The sequence below is a fragment of the Asparagus officinalis genome, chromosome 5, assembly GCF_001876935.1.
Source record: "Asparagus officinalis chromosome 5, Aspof.V1, whole genome shotgun sequence".
Classification (NCBI taxonomy): Eukaryota; Viridiplantae; Streptophyta; class Magnoliopsida; order Asparagales; family Asparagaceae; genus Asparagus; species Asparagus officinalis.
The window spans coordinates 46,339,795-46,361,008 of NC_033798.1; the positions used below are offsets into that span (position 1 = coordinate 46,339,795).

General features: G+C 41.1%; 1 pseudogene; it reads left to right on the plus strand.

Annotated features, from left to right (window-relative positions):
* The window catches only part of LOC109841789, a 147,455-nt pseudogene that overhangs the window by 42,634 nt on the left and 83,607 nt on the right, over nt 1-21,214 (plus strand).

Sequence of the window (21,214 nt, forward strand, 5' to 3'; positions counted from 1 at the left end):
AGCTGGCGAATCTCAACCGTTGGATCCCAGTTATATAATGTCTCTCCTGGTAGAGTTCTCGCGCTCACGAAGGTTCGTCTAAAGATAGTTTTTTGCAAAGCCTTCCTTATCCCGAACAATGGCTCCCAAGACCAAGCAGCGCGCTTCCAAGGGCAAGGGGGTCGCTTCCTCCTCCGGCGCTGCTGGTACCAATGTGGTGTCTACCGCTGCCATCAGCCCAACCCCGGGGTCGGTCGTTTCGTGTCTCACCTTGACGCTCAACCTTCTCCGACAGATGGAGGAGGAATTACGCAGGGCGGACCATTGTCAGCCAAGGCGGTGGTAGCTGCTACGATATTTCTCCCTGGCTAACCGATCGTCTCGAGGAGATTCAGCGCGTAGGGGCGTCTGACTGGCTAAGCAATGCGGGCGAGAGCATTGATTCCAGCGACAAGCCGATCCCAGCGAGGCGCATCCTGGAGAAGGAGGCTCAGCTTAAATGCCTACGCAAGCAACACCGTGCCTTGCTGGCCAAGATGGATGCCTATTACGACGCTTGCTCTTTCCTGGAGGTCGAGTCCACTCGAGGAGAGGAGGATCTAAAGAAGTGGCAGGAGTAAAATGCAAGGGTTCTTCGCCTTGCTACCGAGGAGTCCCAAGCCCTCCAAAGTCTGCATCGGGAAGCGGAGGATGGTGAGGCTGCTCTCGCCAAGCTTCAGCAGAGACAGGAGGAGAATGTCCGAGCTAGGCACGCGATGGAGCTTGTGGACGTTAAGGCTAGGATTACCACCTTTAGCTTGCTGAAGTTTATTTAGGACGTTCTTTCTTTTTTTTGTACCGCTGTTACTTGTTACATTTTAAAATTCTACCTGTAATAGCGTTTTACACTTATGGTTATTCACCGTTTTGCGCATGTTGCTTTTTTTTACTTTTCTGTGTTGATCTATACCTAGGACCTTTTGGTTGATCCTTAGTAGTCATTGCGTTTAACTCGCCTTTACTGCTTGTCGCTTGAGTCGAGCTAGCTACACTGTTTTCCGTAGTATGGCCGGCCTTCGAGGAGTTTATCTTGACTTAGTTGCAAGGATCCTCCTCCACCCTTGGCTGTTCGAAACGTGGGGTTAGGTTTACTCCGACTTTCACGTTGTAGTTTAGGAGGGTTTGAGACGTTAAAGGTTAACAATCTAACCCAAACAGAACGGTTGCTTGTACATGCGACCAAATCAAGGTCCCAATAATGACTCACCATTTGGCAAGTTGTTGTTCGGAAGTCGATTGGAGCATGTCGCCTGGTAAGTCGCCTGGTAAGCCGCCCTTAATGAACATCGTCGCTTACGAGGACGATGATGTTAGGGTAATCGAGTCGTTCAGGGATGTGGGAGTGTGGCGATTGATTGTTGTAGGAGCCGTCGCATAATGGGCTGCTACCCATCAATTGTTCTAAGAGAATATTAGAATGCTCGGAACAGGTTAGGTCGTTCAGGGACGTATGAGTGTGATAACCGACCGAAGTAGCAACGCGTCGCATGGTAGGTTACTACTCGGGCATTGTCATTCATGGGAATGATGGAGCCGGCTACCAGAGGTGACCATTAACCTAATAGAATCTTGTTGCGATCGGAGCAACTATGAGGGTCTATCATCCCATGGGAAAGGATTGATAGGTTGATGTTGCCAGAGGTAATAGTTAACATGACTGGATTGTTTGTTGTGATGTGAACAACTCTGTGGGTTTACCATCCTATTAGAGAGGATTGGTAAGTTGATTTTGTCAGAGGTAATAGTTAACATGACAGGATTGTTTGTTATGATGTGAGCAACTCTGTGGGTTTACCATCCTATTGGAGAGGATTGGTAAGTTGATTTTGCCATAGGTAATAGTTAACATGACGGGATTGTTTGTTGGGTCATCCTATTGGAGAGGACTAACGGGGAAAACTTGAAGGAAACTGCTAGAGGTAAATAGTTAACCTGACAAGTTCGAGAGATCCATCGTCCAGTTGAATGAGACTGACGGAGAAACGACTATCAGAGATGGTGATTAACTTGATAATTGACTTTGGTCCTAACTGTAGAAAGGTTTGACCGAATGGGGATCTTGGTTACCCCTAAGAACACTATATGTAGCGTCTTATAAGGGTTTCCCGTAAGCAGTGGCTCATACTTGTGTACATGATGGAGTATATAAGGTAGGAACGGTTTAGCCTCGTATACCAATTGGAGGGAGTAAGGGGTAGTTTAGACTCGTGCACTTGGGGGAATTTGGGGTAGTACTAAGGGTAGTACTTCTTCAAGAATTTACTGTTGATAGGCATCATGATCTTATTGCCATTTGGTTTTGACGAGATGATAAGCTCCATTCAAATATACTATCTCTATCATGAACGGGCTTTCCCATTTGGGCTGGAGCTTGCCTTTTTTCTTGGAAATGAGAATCATCGGTCGTCGAACGGCGAGGACCAATTCTCCCTCCTTGAAGGATCGACGCTTGACTTTCATGTCGAAGGCCTTAGCTATTCGGGCTTAGTAGAACTCAATGTGCTATTCGGCTTCAAGCAGCCTTTCATCCAACGCTTCAAGTTCCGTGAGACATCGTTGATGATTACCCTCGATCGTCATCCCTGTTGCTAGGGCGACACGGAGGGATCGAATTTGAATCTCTAATGGTAACATGACCTCGCAGCCATATACTAATGAGTAAGGCGTGTTGCTGGTCGGCGTGCGAACCGTTGTGCGATACGTCCATAAGCTCTCGCGAAGCTTCTCGTTCCAATTGCGCTTGCTATTAGAGGTCAGCTTGGTTAGGATCTTAACGATTGTTTTGTTGAAGGCCTCGGCCAAACCATTTGCCGAAGGGTTATAGGCTGTAGAGGAAAGGTTCTGAATTCTAAACTTGTCACAGAACCGGGTGAACGCATGACTAACGAATTGTGTGCCGTTATCATGAATAACACGTCAAGGTACACCATATCGGTATATGATGTGATGTTTGATGAACTTGATCATATCATTAGTTTTGACTTCTCTTAAGGGGACGGCTTTGGCCTATTTGGAGAAGTAGTCAGTGATTGCCAGGATGAACCGGTGACCCCTTGCTGACGGTGGGGATATCGGCCCGACTATATCCATTCCCTATGCTTCGAACTGCCATGATGTTGCTATTGTATGCAGATCTTCAGGAGGTCGGTGCATGTAATTGGCGTGGACTTGGCATGTGTGGCATCGTTTGGCATAAGCAATTACGTCTCTAACCATACCGGGCCAAAAGTAACCTATCCTCCGCAGACGATCCCACAGCTTGGGTCCGGGCTGGTGAGCTTTGCAGGTGCCATCATGGGCTTCACATAGAGCTTTTTGTGCTTCTGTCTTTGAAAGACATCAAAGTAACAAGCCATCATACGACCTACGATACAACGTCTTTGTGGTCGAGTTATACTAGAAGCTTGAGGCGCGTTGGCGGACAGACTCTCGCTCCCCAGCATCTTCAGGTAACATACCGTATAGGATGTAGTCGATGATCGGGAGACACCAGTCTTTTAGGTCAAGTTAATTCAGAGCCTGGTGAGTAGCGTTTACTTCTAAAACATCCTCTGGTCGAAAGAGTCGTCGGCTTGCTACAGTGACATATTGAGTCGTCTCTAGCGGCTGAGCCAAGTTAGCCGCTAAGGACGCGAGGGCGTCTGCGTGCGTGTTCTTGGAATGAAGCACATGCTCAATGCGGAAGTTTTTGAATGACTCAACTAGTTTGGTAGCTGCTTTATGAAGCGGGATTAGATCGTTATTTCTAACCTCGTATTCCCCTATCATCTGTCTAACGATAAGCTGAGAGTCATCGTAGGCCTCGAGATACTTTATCTCTAACTCTCTTTCCAGATCGAGTCCAATGAGTAGCGCATTATACTCGGCCATGTTGTTGGTATATAGCTCTGTTAAAGAAAAGGCTCGGGGTAATACGTGGTTATGTGGGGAAGTGAGGACCACACCTACTCCTACAACAATATATCCGCTCGTTCCGACGTGAAACACACCATTGAAGAACATCTGCCAAACTTCCACTAGGGAGGTCACGTTGACTTCGGGGGGTTCATCTGGTAAATCTTTGAACAGGCCAGTTTTCACCCCCAGCGGATGACTGGCCAGGAGATCGCAGATGGCCTGCCCTTTGACTGATTTCTGCGACATGAAGTGAATGTCATACTGAGATAGTAGGGGCGCCCATCTGGCCAAGCGCCAGTTTAAGGCCACGGGCTGTGTCATGAAGACTCGGATGGGGTTCATCCGGGAAATGACATGGATGGTTTGGCTAACTAGGTAAGGTCGTATCTTTTGGATGGCAAATACCAAGGCCAAACACTCCTTTTCGACCATAGGGTATTGCCCCTCGGCACCCTGTAGAGTTCTACTCAGGTAGTAGATACCCTGTTCATGTTCGACATCATCATTTTGTGCCAAGAGAGTGCCCAGAGAGTGCTCCATGGCTCGTATGTAGATGAGGAATGACTTTCTTGAGATCGGAGCTACCAGGACGGGTGGGTTCGAGAGGTAAGCTTTAATATCTTCAAAGGCCCGCTGGCAGGGTTCGTCCCATATGAAGGAGATACCTTTCTTCATTAGTTTGGAGAAGGGTTTACATTTGCCCGAAATATTTGAAATGAACCTCCGGATGTAAGCCAATCGTCCCTAGAGACCCCGTAATTCCTTGAGATTCTGGGCGGCTGAAGCTCTTGGATAGCTCATACCTTATCTGGGTCGATTCGGATTCCCTTTGTTGCGACTACGAATCCAAGGAATTTACTACTCGACATCCCTAAGAATGACTTCGTAGGATTCATCTTGAGTTGATGAGATCGCATGAGTTCGAACATCACCCTCAGGTCTTGGAGATGGTCATCTTTGCTGTGACTTTTTACGACCAGGTCATCCACATAGCATTCGACTGTCTTTCGCAGGTGGTCTCAAAAAATTATGCTCATGGCACATTGATACGTTGCACTGGCGTTTTTGAGTCCGAAAGGCATGACCATGTAGCAGTATACCCCCATTGGAGTTCTGAATGAAGTGTGTTTTCCGTCATTAGGGTGCATCTTGATTTGATTATACCCTGAAAACCCATGCATAAAGGATATCCTCTCAAATCCGTACGTATTATCGATGACGTCCGTGATGGGGAGAAGAAACTCGCCCTTTGGACAAACAGCATTGAGGTTTCTAAAGTCAATGCAGATGCAGATCTTACCATTCTTCTTCAGGACTGGAATAATATTGGCTACCCAGTCAGGATGCTATTCCTCTCTGATGAAGCTGGATTCGATCAGCTTCTTTACTTCAGCCTTGATTGCCTCCATAATTTGCGGATGAAACTGCTTCTGTTGTTGTTTGACAGGTTTGGCATCCGAGCCAATGTTGAGGCGATGCATGACGATCTGCGGATCAAGGCCGGGCATGTCCTCATAATTCCATACGAAGACATCAATATATTCTCGTATGAGGGCTATGAGGTCTTCCTTCTCTTAGAGAGGTAGACTACCACTGACAAATATAGGCTTGGGGTTGGTCTCATCACCCATGTTTACTTGGAGGATTTCATCCTCGGTGGGCGGTTCACGCTGCTCGAAGTGACTACTCCACTGAGTATTGATGTGGCGGTCCCATGTCTTATCATAAAGCGGGACTTGCCCATCCTTTGTCATTTCGGTAGGATCAGTCACAGTCATGTTGACTGTGAGGTTGTTGAACAAGTCTCCCACGCTGACGTCTGAGTACCATGCTGAGGATGTCGATGATCGATCCTCTGAGCGAGCATCGTCGGAGTCCTCTCCGAAATTGTAAAACAACTCCGATGAGGAAGAAGTGTAACCTAAACCTCTTCGAGTCTTGGTGAAGTAGTTCGAGGGTTTGTCTTTAGGTACGTAGGTGGGTCGGATGACTGTCTTCCGCCCTCTGCCGTAGTTCAAGCCTTCTTGGCGAGTGAAGTTGTAACCCATATCCTTCATCATGCATTTCGCTATTTGACTGTGTTACGAAAACTGGAGCGTGGACTCCTCCACTTAGGACTCGTCCCACAACGTGCATAAGGGGTGATTGATTCTCCCAAAGATAATATCCTTTTGATAACCACCTTGGACGGGTACGACGAATACAGCTTGCGAAGAGTCAATCGTTTGTCTCTTTGCGACATACAACGAGTATATGGGAAAGTGTAGAGAATGGTCACTGTAGAGCCTTGACATTGGGTCGTTAGGCACGTCATCCTCGGATGTCAGGCAAGATGACAAGTAAGCAAAGTTGAACTTCTCATTCAAGATAATCTCATCCGCCTGGACAACGTCGGTTACATTGTGGCTTTCGTGACCGATTACAATCGATTTGAAATCTTTCAGGATAAGGCTATCACCATATTCGGGTTTACTATCTGCTTCATTACCACTCCCGAGTTCCTCGATCAGTGGTTCGTCAGAATCTTGATAAAGCAAGGAATCCATGAAGTAGTTCTCGACTCCTTTGAAGGGTTGTTTGTCGGCAACTACTGTCTTCACCCAATCGTAGTCATTCATGTATTTTAGGCATTGTTGGTGCAACGTGGATGGGACAATGCGGTTGTTGTGGATCCATGGTCGTCCCAGCAGCATGTTGTAAGAAGGCTCAACATCGATGACGTAGCAGGTGACCTCGTTTTCATGTCCCATATACGGCACTTTAGGCGAATCTTGCCAAGCGGCCTAGTCCCAGTGGCGTTAAACCCGAAGATGGTTGAGGTTGTCACAGAAAGATGCTTCTAAGGGACCCCCAGCTATTGCATAAGTTTCAAAGGGACAATGCTCAGCGCGGATCCTGGGTCAACTTGGATTCAATTCACTCTGGAGGAACCGATGTACCCCGTGAAGTACAAGGGTCGATCGTGAGAAGTGCTTTTGATTAGCATGTCCTTAGGGGTGAATGTGATGCAAGGGACCCGCTGTTCGGAGGCTTGACAACATTGTAACACTTCTTTCCCACGTCTTCTTCCCTTGTAGATGATAAGTGCGTGGCGAAAACCTCTAAGTCGGCCAATGTCTTTTGTAGAGCTTCCCGAGTAGGTCTAGACAGACACATGAGTTCGTACATGGTGATTCTGGCTGGAATGTTCTTCAACTGTGCGAGTATATTGAACCTGAAAGGCTGATTACTCGAGCTAGGCCCGTCGGGATTTGGCGGGGTCTCTGCAGGTAGCCGCCTGGAGGGTCCCGCCGGCTCCTCTGGCTAGGGCGGCATCGTCCTCATCAGAGTCGGTGAGGGTGGCTACTGCCGTTTTGCCTTCATCTGGGATAGCGAATACAGCGTTATCATGTTTACCCTTGGTCCTCCTCGAAGGCTTTCAACTCCATTGCTCATCGCTGAGGAGGTCCGGATGGACCTAAATCACTTGGCCCGATGATAAGGTTTGGGATACTAAACATTTTCTTTGTTGATTGTAAGGATCATCGTTAGTGATCTTCAGCATTGCCTTAGGGATAGGAACTACCCCCGCCAGCGCTTGAACCTCTGGGAGATCTTTTCCAAAACTCAGAGTGGTCATATTTGTGGTCACCTGCTTCTGTACCTTTTCCTTTTTTAGAACTCCCGCATCGTATAGGGCTTTAAGCTTATCCTTAAGGATATAACATTTGGAGGTATGGTGGTCGAGGAACCTGTGGTACACGTAGTAGCTCGGTTTATTGGTTTTGTTTGCCTCTTCAGGCTTGATTACTTCTGGTAGCTTAATCTTGTTGCGCTTGAACCTCTTCAGGCTTGATTACTTCTGGTAGCTTAATCTTGTTAACTCAGAAATTTATTTGTCAGAGTCATTTATTTTCATGGGAGCACCGGTCCTCTTTGTGGAGAAGAAAGACGGTAGCATATAATTATGTATAGATTATCGTGAGTTGAACAAGGTCACTTCCTGGATCACGGATCCACTATCGAGGATTTATCACTTGTTCGACTAGCTGCAGGGAGCATAGCACTTATCGAAGATAGATCTTCGTTCTGGTTATCATTAGTTGCGAGTTCGGGAGATGGATCTTCCTAAGACCGCTTTCTTGACTCGATATGGGCCTTTCGTGTTTCTTGTCATGCCATTTGGGCTGACCAATGCACCCGTAGTATTCATGGATTTGATGAATCCGGTTTTTCGTCCTTATTTGGACCAGTTCGTGATAGTTTTCATCAACGATATTCTTATCTATTCGAGGTCGGAGGCCGAGCACGAGCAGCATTTGAGGTTAGCATTGCAAACATTGAGAGAGCACCAGTTGTATGCTAAATTTAGCAAGTATGAATTCTGGTTATCAGATGTCAGATTTTTGGACCATATTATCAGCCGGGAGGGCATTACAGTAGATCCAGCTAAGGTAGAAGCCGTACTTGATTAGGATCCACCGAAGACAGTTACCGAGATTCGTAGTTTCTTAGGCATGGCAGGCTATTACAGAAAATTCATTCAGGACTTCTCGATGATTGCTACACCGTTTACACACCTTACTAAGAAGGGTGTATAGTTTATTTGGAGCATAGAGTGCCAGAAGGCATTTGAGACTTTGAAGACTAAATTGACTTCAGCACCAGTTTTGGTTATTCCTAGCAGTGATAAGACTTTTCTTGTCTACACGGATGCATCCTTATTGGGTCTTGGAGGTGTATTGATGCAGACCCAGAGAGTGGTAGCTTCTGTTTCGAGGCAATTGAGGACTCATGAGAAGAACTACCCCACGCATGACTTGGAGCTAGCAGTAGTGGTATTTGCACTGAATGCGTGGAGACATTACTTATACGGAGTACAGTTTGAGCTATTCACGGATCACCAGAGTTTAAAATACATATTTTCTCAGAAAGAACTTAATCAGAGACAGCGTCGATGGATAGAATTTATTAAGGATTATGAATTTGCTATTCAGTATCATCCGAGAAAGGCAAATGTGGTAGCAGATGCATTAAGCAGGAAGCGTCATCATGGGCTAGCAGCTTTGAGGTGTTCATTTCATCAGGATCTTAATATCCTCAGTCACTTTGATTTCAGGCCAGAGATTGGCGGGAGCCGTGTGTTTTTAGGAGCTTTACCTGTACAGACATCTTGGAGAGATAGAGTGGTCAAAGCTCAGATAGAGGATTCTTGTATTCAAACCCGTAAGGGGAAGATTTCCAAAGAGTCCAAGGATGATTGGACTATAGAGATAGATGGAGGCCTTCGGATGAAGGGCAGAATTGTTATGCCGGACAATGTACAACTAAAGAAGGAACTTGTTAATGAGGCGCATCATAGCAAATATACAGTGCATCTAGGCACAACAAAAATGTACAAGGATCTGAAGAGGCATTTCTGGTGGAACGGTATGCGCAGAGAGATTTTAGAGTATGTGGCTAAGTGTTTTACACGTCAGCAGATTAAGATCGAATATCAGAGACCTACAGGAACCCTACAGCCTTTACCCATTCCCGAGTGAAAGTGAGCAGATATTTTCATGGATTTCATAGTAGGGTTGCCTAAGTCAAAGAAAAAAAATGATTCTATTTGGGTTATAATTGACAGATTGACTAAGTCTGCACATTTCTTACCAGTGAGGATGACTTATATGGCAAATATGTATGCGAGGATCTTCATTCGGGAGATTGTTAGATTACATGGAGTCCCAGAGACGGTTGTATCAGATCGGGGCTCAGTCTTCACATCTCATTTTTGGAGGAGTTTTCAGGATACTTTTGGCAGTTAGTTGTCATTTAGCAGTGTTTTTCACCCCCAGACAGATGGTCAGACCGAGAGGGTGAATCAGATCTTAGAGGACATGCTGAGAGCATGCATTATGGATTTTCAGGATAGCTGGGAGGATCACATCCCACTGATTGAATTTGCATATAATAACAGTTATCAAACTAACATCGGGATGGCACCGTATGAAGCTTTGTACGGGAGACCTTGCAGATCACCCATATGTTAGGCAGAGCCAGAGGATAGTCTATTGATTAGTCTGGAGTTAGTTAGACAGACCATGGAAAAGGTAGAATTGATTCGAGAGCGCATTCTTGCAGCCCAGAGTCGGCAAAAGAGCTATGCAGATCAGCGGAGATGACCTTTAGAGTTTCAGGTCAGAGACTTAGTTATGTTAAAAGTATCACCGATGAAGGGCGTTTAGCGTTTCGGTAGACGGGGGAAGCTTGCCCCGAGATATGTTGGTCCTTTCCGGATCATCGAGCGCATTGGAGCTATTTCTTACAGGTTAGACCTGCCAGCATCAATGTCGAGTGTACACGATGTTTTTCATATTTCGATGCTTAAGAAGCATCTGCGAGATGATGAGCAGCAGAGAGTGATTGACTCACCAGAGATTGAGATTCAGGATGACTTGACTACCGTAGAGATTCCGGTGTGCATACTTGCTAGAGAGAATAAAAAGCTTAGAAATAAAGTCATTCCATTAGTGAAAGTTCAGTGGAACCGGCAAGGAGCCGAAGGGATTTCTTGGGAGCGCGAGGAGGATGTTCGTCGTGACTACCCGCACCTGTTTGGACAGGTATGATGTGGATGCTTTGATAATTATCATTATCTATGTTGTTTAGACATATTTATATTTACCTTTAACACTAGAATGAGGATATTGTCACCTGATCCTTAATCATTTGAAATTTATGATATATACATGAGGGTTTTCTTGTTTGGATTATTTCACTCGACGTACCAATTTTGTTTATTTAGGGTTTTAGCTGAGAATGTTTGCATTATAAGTTGTTAACTTTAAATATCATTGTGCTAATACTATGAGATGGGTGCAGAAGGTTTTCTATGTATGAAATACACCTTCTTAATGAGTTTTCCTAGTTATTAAGCTTTGTGATGCGATTGCGGAATTTCAAGGATGAAATCCTCTTAAGGGGGGGGGGGGTTAAATGTAAAACCCCGATAATTTTTGAATGATATATTAATATGAGATTAATTATGATATATGGATATTTAATATAATAAATATCATTAAATGATATATGAGTATAATACCATATGTTTTGAGAATGAACGAGTTCATACATGAGAGAGAAAAGAGTCGAAATATGCACAATGGACAAACCATTGAAAAACTAGAAATACCCAGTCCGGTCGACCGCCACGGTCGACCGCATCCGATCGACCGTTGCGGTAGACCGCAAACCTGCAGAATATTTTTGAATCCTGTTTTGAATTGGTTTCGGATTTCTAAACCCATATTCATTTTCCCTGATATCTATATGGTTTGTTATATTTTTCTCAGTTTTCTTAAGAACCCTAACAGCCACCAAAACCCCCCAAACCCTAGTTTGATTTCTTGGAGAAGATTGGAGGCTTTCGAGCGGGATTTTCTTGGTTTTTGGCTTTTAGGGTGGAGATTTCTTTCAACCTTGCTTCTAAAACATTTTTCGACAATCTCAGGTGAGTATCATCTCTGCTAATCCCCCTCCTAGTTTTAAAAACGCTTTTAAAGAGATTTAAGCATGTTCCTAAATGACTAGATTATGAATAAAAGACAACTCGTTTGTATTATATGTATAAAGATTAGGTCTTTTCATGCTAAAAAGGTTGAGAACGAATTTTACAGATGTATTCTGAAGATGATTTTAAAACGTGGTTAATCTAAAGAAAGAAGTTTGATTCATCGTTTTGAGCTTTTATGCATGTTTTAGGGTTTTGAATATAAATATAATGCATAAAATCATGGTTACGTATGTTGATTTTGTTTCCAGATATTTCTATCTGCTGTAACATGTTTGTATGCAAGATTCATGAAGTTTTTACCATGTTTAAATTATAAAAACACGACATGAATACGACACACACAAAAAATCCTGGAAAAACTAGATTTTGGGCTCACGGTCGACCGCCACGGTCGACTGCGTGCATGGGAGAGACCTGGGTAGTCTCTGGAGCCCGTCGCGGTCGCGGTCGACCGTCACGGTCGACCGCCAGTCTGATGTTGTTCTGTGCATAGTTTTAGTTTGATTTTTGTTTGTCGAGCGTTTCTCTTGACCTTGTGATGATTAACTAAAATGTTAAAACTTGTTAAACATCTGGGATGATGGTGAACTTTAGATGTGGACACGCACACCGAGATATATGTACTTATGCTTAGTTTGTGTTAAATTAACACACTTTTGTCACAAGTTAAAATTTATAAATGCACATGACTAGTATTTGATCTTTCACGTATCCGGAAATAGGAAGATAAAACCTATTACCGCAGAACGATTGAGTAAGAGTATTACAATAGTATCGTTATTATATGTATCCGAAATAGGGAGATAGTAAATCCTATTGCCGCAGAGCGATTGAGTAAGAACATTACAAGAGTATCACTATAGCACAAGATGATGCACACGTAGATATTTGATCAGTTATAAGTTGTACTTCTATGATAGATTACTCGCGAGTAGGGTATTTCTTTTGAGATTTTGGCACACCCGTTATGGACGGTAGTTATATTCGTTTTGGTTTGGTTGACATCCTCTTATATTAGAGTAGGCTACTCGGATGTAATTCGAGTGGTTGACATCCTCTTATATTAGAGTAGGCTACTCGGATGTAATTCGAGATGATGTATTTATTCTTTATGCTGGAGATTTGAGTATGTTTCCTTGACTATTTGTTTTTCATAGAGAGCTATATGAATGATTTAATATATGTAAGTACTGACTCTATTTTGTTATATACCCCTACCCCTTCCCTTGGGGAGAGGTAGTGATGATCTCGCTAGCGCTTTGACGCTCGTTGTTTCCCCTCTTTCAGACAGCGAGTCCGGCGCACAGAGAGTCACAGGTTGATGGGACTCCTTAGTTGTCCATTTAGTTATTTATTATACTTTGTAGTTATTGCAGAACTCCACATGTAGTTAATTATTTTCAGTTTGATAGCTCTTGTGAGACTTTGTTTATTTGACTCATTGTTTTTGAGATCCAGTTTACACTCAAAGATATTTCTATTCTATTTCAGTTGGGCTCATTCTTGTTATTTCTTATGCTTCTTCTGTGTATATCCAATGTTGCCTATTTCTATTTTTCCTATTTGTACCTTCACCTATTTATTATTTCCATTAGAGAGATAGTGATTGTGATGGTGAATCATATCGTAGCATGGTGGTTGGTGCTTGGTAGATTTGACAATCCGGGTTTCATCTGGGACTGCAGCCTTATGTGAACTGATAATCATATTTTATTGTAATTTTATACCCTCATTATCTATTTTATATGAATAAATATACCACTACTTGGCCAATTTATTTATATTTTTTACTTTTTTTGGGCTATGTTAAATTTTCTGTTGTTGTTTTCTTTTGTTTTTTTCTTTTCTTTTTTATTATATATATATATATAATATTAATATATATTTATTATTATATATATATATTTAATATATATATAATTTGATACTATAATATCTATTTATATATATATTATATTATTATATTTAGAAACTATTCGAAATATTTTTTTTTTATATGTGAAACCCAAATAAGAATATGTAAATATATTATATATTTTTTTTTAATGAGAATTATAATATTATCGTAATTATTATATTTTATTGTTAAACAAAGAAATTATGTTTTTTACTTTTTACAAGCTAATGAGTTCTGAAGAACAACCATCTTCTTCTCGAGCGTAGAAATTCTAAAAATGGTTTTAGACGAATTGACGTATAATTTTGAATATTCATTTTTTAGGGATTTTCTATCCGAAGCTCCATGTGCAAACTTGTTTAACAAAAAATGACCAGTCCTCTTGATCTTATTTCCCGAAAAGATGCCATTTTGAATTGCTACATTAAACTTTCTGTCCTGGAGAGAAATTTTTTTCGCAAAATGATTTGTCATGAAAGTTTTTTTTCTCTTTGTAAATTATGAGTTCTGTATGTCATCCGATTTCTTCCAACTCATTTATTTCTGGAGCAATCTGTTTTTACCTTACGAGTTCCGGTTAATAATTTAACGTTTTATTGCTCCACATGCCTCTGATGTGCCAACGTCTACGGTAGTGCAGCTTTCCTAACACTATCGTATGGGACATCCAAATTGGCCTTTAAAAGCGTTCTATACGCCACAGAAGCATACCAATTTTACGACATCTTTTCTGTTGTTATTAACTGTTTTTTTCTAAATTTCTTATCTGCCTGTTTGTCCTCTACTGCTGGTTTGGGGTGATAGGGTTGATAATTTATGTGATTGAATTTTCTCATCAAGCCTCGAAAGAACGGTTACAGAAATGTGTACCGTTTGCCACATAAATGAGTCGCCGAGTACTCCAAACCGACAAATGTCTCTATTCAAAACTACAACGACCTTGTTTCATTAGTTTTTGAGCTACCGCTACACCCATTTTTCGACATATATTCAAACGCGTAACTAGAATGTAGAGACATTTCCCAAAGGATTTGGAAATAGGTCCAGAATTGATAACCCACAAGATCAAGTTCAATAGATGTAGTTGTTAAAGGCAGATTATATTCCTCCTAGATTGACTTCACCTAAAGCTGACAGCGCTACGGTTTGTTCAAAATCGAAGAAATCCTGAGAGAGTGGGCCAATATTTAGCGCCAGACTGGAGAACTTTTCAGCTGCTTTTTTCTCGGCCAAAGTGGCCCCACAGGCTGCTCGTGACAGAAGATAAACACTTCCTAGTTTCTTCAGGAACACACCTCCTAAAAGATCTGTCAGTACGTATTGAAGATATGGATCTCCAGTAAAGTATTTAATTGGAAGAACGGAATTATCCTGTCTTGGACCAATGAGAGGGATCTGTTCATGCTATGTATCACAATGTCGGCGAACCAAAAAAAAACCGGAACAATGGATTCTAGGATATTGATCCGGTGAAAATCTTCATATGGTACGGTTGATTTGGCTGCAGTTGGCAGTCGGAGATTGATTGCACGGGCGTTCTCCTGGTTCTCCTTTGTCAAGAATTGATGTCAAACCTTGAGAAGAGAATCCATCTAATGAGCGTCTTTCGCATCCTTTTTGGTAAAAGCTCTTTAGTGCCGCGGCACAGTGAAAACTTTTGGTTAAGACCGATGAGTGGACCTGAATTTTTCTAAGGCAAGACTACAGCTAAAACTCTTTCATCTGTAACAGAGTAGGTTTTTTGCTGGTCATCATTCAGAGTCTACTGGCGTAGTAGATCACATGGGTTTGCCATCAACCCGTTGCCTAAACAGCTCCGATCGCGATCAAATCGCATACACTCAGTTCGAATGGTACGTCAGTCGGTGCTAGAATGATAGAGCTGGCTGGTTAGCTCTTTTCCGATATTCAAAAGCTTTTGAGGCAACGGGAGAGACAGACAATATGACGATATTCCTTGCCCTAAGACTTGTCAAGGTTAGCGTCTATGCGAAATCCTTGATGAAACGTCGCTAAAACCGCCATGACCAAGAACAATGATCGGACATCTTTGACAGTTTTGGAGAGGAGGGCAATTGGAAATGAGATCTACCTTATGCTTTGTCCACTTCATTCCATATGGAACTACATGTCCTAAGACAATGCCTTGCGTTTTTTGCTTTTTTTTTTTTTTTTTCTATTGACCATGAAATGAATTTCTCCAATTGAAGTCTATTTTCTTCCTCTAGGACCGTTTAAGATGATGTCAACATTCGGAAATGTGTACAAATGGCAAAGTCTTCCATGAAATTGAGATAATCGACTCACTCATGCGGAAAAAAAACTGATCATGCAACGTTGGAATGTGGCCTGGTGCATTGCACAGGGCCGAAAGGATGCGTCGGTACGAGTTCCATACGGGAAGTGAAGGTGGTTTCCTATCTTCGGAGCGATAGGGTTGAGGGGTACGCATGAATATCCATCAGGATAAACGTAGAAACGTGTTCTGCTAAGCGTCTACTTTGGCAAGAAAGGAAAGGAAGTGATCTTTCGATGGCTAAGTTGAGCTGTCGAGCAATACAGTATGCATCAGTTTGGATCCGAGTGGAATCAGCTATTTAGCCTCATTTGGATCACCGGTGATCCCAGATTTCTTGAACAATCCTGAACTGGACTCACCCTAATATCAAAAGGGATAAATGATCCATATCAGACATTCAGAATGTCTCCTAACGGATTCTTTATCACTGGGCTCTAAGCCTACGTTTAGCATCTCTGTATGTTGCTCACTCTTCAAATGGATTCGTGTGAACAATAGTTGACTATCCTTGATATCAGCCATGGTCATCATTGCTCCCTATTCTTCTCTTAAAACTAAGAGAGCTTCTTTTTGACGTAGTCAATCCAGAAGAATGTAACTGTAAAGCTCTTTCTCCCTAATAGCATACTCTAGAATTTTCGGCCGTATCAGGTTTGAGCCTCTCACGTAGGGGTTCCTACAGATGAAGTGTGTATCGGGTCTATATTAGGTTCTTCGCATGCCGCCAGACAAAACATGTTTCCAACCGGTTTATCTCAAGTTCTAGTCATCAGAAATTTCCTCAATCTTTAAATAGAGCATTTGATAGACTCACATCTCCCATTGTTGTTCACTGGATATCCTTGAAATAATCACTTCCATGCGGTTTCATTCAGATGGCATCATAGGGCTATCTCCTAAGTTGAAAATTAAGATCAACAGTCAGATTCCAAAAGATATTTATCTGACGGGTTTACCGTTTATCAAAGCATTTGAGGTGGCTAGATGGCTTCATAGATGCGGTGTAATTTCTCTGAGATTGAAACGGCGTTTTCAGACAATAAATCAACGGAAAATAATCTCCACTTTTGATCAATCCCTACCTCTCCTTGCGGAATTTTACGGATCTATCACTAACTTGTAGAGTGATATTGTCGTTAAGTTCTCCTACAATATCTGTTAGATGATAATTAAGAACGGAGGTTGCCTGGGCTCCCAGTCTAGAGTGCCTTACAATGTGGTGTACCTATGCGCAGGAATGTGGACAACAGGGATCCTTTATTTTAACGGCATTGGTTCGAAAAGATTTCACTGAGATGGCGCTAAAGACTTTCTTTGCGGGACGGTGTGTCTTTTCTTAGCATTAAGTCTTCAGAATTTGCATAAGAGATTTGTCAAATTGCATCGTAGAAGAGGATTGTTGATCTTGACGCGGTTTAACGTTTCTAATTTTCTCAACCACTGCGGGGGAGTTTTCCTACTTTGGTTATTGAACGGCGAACAGGTATACCTATCCCTAACAAGTCTCAATCTCAAAGTTCAGTAGTGGTCATCAATAGGATTGATTATCGGATTAGCGAGTGTTCTTGATAGTAGAAGGAGTCTTGATCCGTGCATTCTTAACCTGATGTGTTATTGTTTTCCTTCTCAGAGGTGATTGGTATTCAGTTGAGCTTGTCGGTTGTTGAACTGTATCCCAGTTCTTTAGGGCTTCTTGCACAGTTGACTTGAATTTTCCTTTTTCTCTCATCCGCGGGGCTGCTTGCCCAAGTCTGTTATCTAAACCGAGCTATGTTGTGTGTTCGAGCTTGAGCACTTGCCGAGTCTGCATGAAATGAAATTTGAGGGTCGGAATGATTGGGTCAACATGTTGTAGTTTGTGTAGAGCTTTTGATCATGCTCTAACCTTGTTCTAGGGACACTTTACGTTCTGTCACTGATCAGAATTTGACAGGTTTTGTAGGCTGCTGAGGATGAGATGTTGGTTTGGAAAGGGTGTGGTGAGCAATGGTTCGGTCGTGATGGCAGGTTCCCCTAGGAGAATTGTTGGTTTGACGTGAATAAAGTTTTGTTTCCATGGACATTTCCTGGGTTCCAAGAAATTGGATGGAATTCTCCATCCTGGATTGTAGGTTGAGAGAAATGTCGTATTCATTTCTGGCGCTGAATGCAGGTCATCTTTCTAAAGCATGTATTGTTTTCCTGAAGTGGACTTCTCTGAAACGTGGTACGAGAACTTTTCATGACAATCCCGGCAGATAAATGTGATTGATTTGAGCTGGAGCCGTTCCTTAACTTTCAAGATTCTAACCTCCGCATAATCGTCCATTTCCTTCAACGCAATGTTGCTCCTAGGGAAAGACACTTAGACTTAGATTGCTGTCGACGATAAACTGTCATCACAGTATTTTCCATGCATTGGATTCCCATGACTCTCTAGGATCCAAGCTTATCAACTCGGACGTTTTTCTCATAAATCTCCCTGGAACATCAATTCTAAAGATGTGTTGAAGAATACAGTCCATCCTCTAAAATGCTTGCACAATCGCCATTTTTCTGGACCATGATGATGGACATTGGATTAAATATCTTTTAAATCGGTCAAAGATTTCCAAGACATGGCTCTACCGGACAATCTTTGGAAATTCTTAATGTGTTCCTAGCTTTACGCTTTGTGATAGTGAAGAAATTTCTTGTAGAAAAACTGTGTACAAGATTCTGCCCAAGTTGAGATGTAATTTATCGGTAAGTTGGTACAGCATTTTACTTTCTGTTCCTTGTTGGAGCAAATGGCATAATCTAAGCTTAACGCCATCTTTCAGTCAATCTCTCTTTTAATCATATAATACATTACTTCCTCAAATTCGAGATAAATATATGCATCCTGTCTGTTTCATTCCTAGGAATTGGGAAGCATCGTATCATGAAATCGCGGATCTTAACGCTTCGAAATTTTGCTCATTTACTTCGTGTGGGGAGCTACTGCATAGATGGAATTGCATTCGGTGGTGGTTCTAACAGCATTCCTGTAGAAGCGGGCAATTTGCCCATTGCTTGGATGGTTCACACTCGGATACCGATGAGAAATTATCCCGACCCCACAAATTGCCTCATACCACCAAACAAATTTTTTTTTTTAAAGAAATTTAGGTTTTTTTTTAAGGCAAAGAATTTTTTTGTTTTAAACAGGAAAGCAAAGAAGAAAATTAAGTTTTTTTTTATGAGAATAAAGAATAAAGAAAAATCCTACTATAACAAATCAAGGCAATCACTTTCAATCAACTCACTCTTAGCGTTTAGCTACTCCACTAGGACAGCTCTAACCAAATTCCTCGTGAAACATCAAAGTTTTACCAGATAGTTGCCAGGGTAAGGACGTACTAGAGCGTGATCAAGATCCAATTAATACATCTTTCCTTGCGACGCTTTACGCCAACCCCTAACCTGCCTTAGACACAACTATTCTAAAAGAACTTAACCGTTCACTAAGGCTTCTCTTGTTCCTTATGAGCTCGATCCTTAGCGGGCACGCGCTAATGAGTTTAGAGCGTGGATTGTGAAGTGAGCGAATTAGTGATTGTGGGGCTAGGAAAGGGTGCATGAATCCTCACCTATCTTGATTTGGTTTTGCTAAGAATGTTTTAAGGTGGCAATCAAGATGCCTACAAGTCCTTTGGTGATTCCTACACTATATGAAATGCAACCCTAGAATTAAAAGCGACTAAAAATTATGGTAAAAGAAATCTTTATATTTTTTTTTTAATTATGCGTCAAAATAATCAAAGTGAGAAGGAAAAAGTGGTTAGTTTTTATTATCTGTTAGTTAAATATCTAAGTGAAAGATGCGATTTTATTATGGTCAACAAAAGAAAATCTTTTTTTTTTAAACCTAATTGTCTTAATTGTAGCTAGTAAGAGTGGATTGAAAACTAAAGAAGACTACCCGAAAGCAATGCTCAAATTCTTATCTTCAATTCGATGATTTTCAGCTCAAGCGGTTCTCACAAAAAAATACACAAGTTAAAGATCAAGTATAATCCTATTTAGCACCTTTCCCGGCAACGGCCCGCAAAAACTTGATGCCGCATAATTATGTACTTAAAATTACAAGTGCACAATTTTCAAGTATAGTATAAGATATCGATCCCACGAGAAGGTTGATTTTAAGAGATTATTAAACTCCGTTTTATATTTGTTGTGCATGACATTAGCGTAAATAATAAGTATGAATGTGATGAGTGTTATTGTGAATATAGCAAAAGATAAAATGATTTTAGAGGAGAGAAGAAAATCTAATGAATAAATGAAATCATAAGCAAATATGAATAATAAAAATCAGAAATAAACCAAAATAAAAGAAAAATTTAAGAATTAAGATGAGGATTCAAAGAGTAAAGAAATCTATGAATATAATCCAACTAACCAATTTTATTACAAAATATAAACTATTTTCTTTTTATCATATTCAACTTAGATTTATTAAGCATAGACAATTTTCATTATCATACATTAAGAAGTGTAACCTATCAACGTTATCTCTAGTTAAATACTATTCATGACATGAACAATCACATAATAATAATCTAGAATCATAAGATAATCCTATCAAACATTTAAGGAAATAATAGTATCAAATTTTGTTCTACCGATTCGTCTCTAGTTGATTCATCCTAAACATGAACTTTTAAGTACAGCGATAATTCATACAATATACAAGAAATTAGACGTATTTCATAAAATTCTAAATTCTTATAAGTTAAATTCACATTCTTAAGAATAAAACAAGAAAGAAGACTAATTACAAATTTAAAAAGAAGCAAATTTAAACTATGCAACAAAATAAATCAAGACAAAGAAAATAAATTAAAACTACAAAATAATTGCCAGACAATTAAATGTAAACAAAATAAATCTACTCTACAAATTAAAGTCAAAAAGAAATAAACAAGACAGAAAGGTAATCTATATACAAGCATGAATTTAAATCTAACTATAGCAATAATAAAGAATTCAAAAGAATAAAGAGAAAAGAAGCAACCTTCAATTGTCTGCATCTCCATCCTCATCATTACAAGAGGAGAAGAAAATTTAAGGAAAAAATTATTTTATTATTGAAACTAAGTTCAATTTGGAAGGCTTTCTCAATAGAGTAGCCTCCTCTCAAAAAGAGTTTACAAAATTTTCACACTCTACCCCACTCTACCCCATATTTTAGTAACATCAGTGAGAGAGCCTTGGATTGAAAATCTTATCCAAAACTAAATTTTCATCCATTAAACGTACAACCGCCGCGTATCGATCCTGGCATCGATACCGGTCACGATACCCGCACATCCCCCACATGCAGCATCATCCTGCTCTTCTCCATTGCTGTCCGCAGATCTCTTTGTTGTTGGCTCTGCTTTTTGGGTTTTTTTTTTTTTGGCTTCTTAATTTCTGAGCTTAATCTTTCATATAGCTTGGTGTTGGATAATTGGAATTGATTTTCCAATGGTTCATTTCTTCATTTAACAATGAGTTTTTTTGAGAGAAGGCGTTCGAGATTTAAGTCATAACTGCAATTCAAATATAAAAACAATTATTAGCT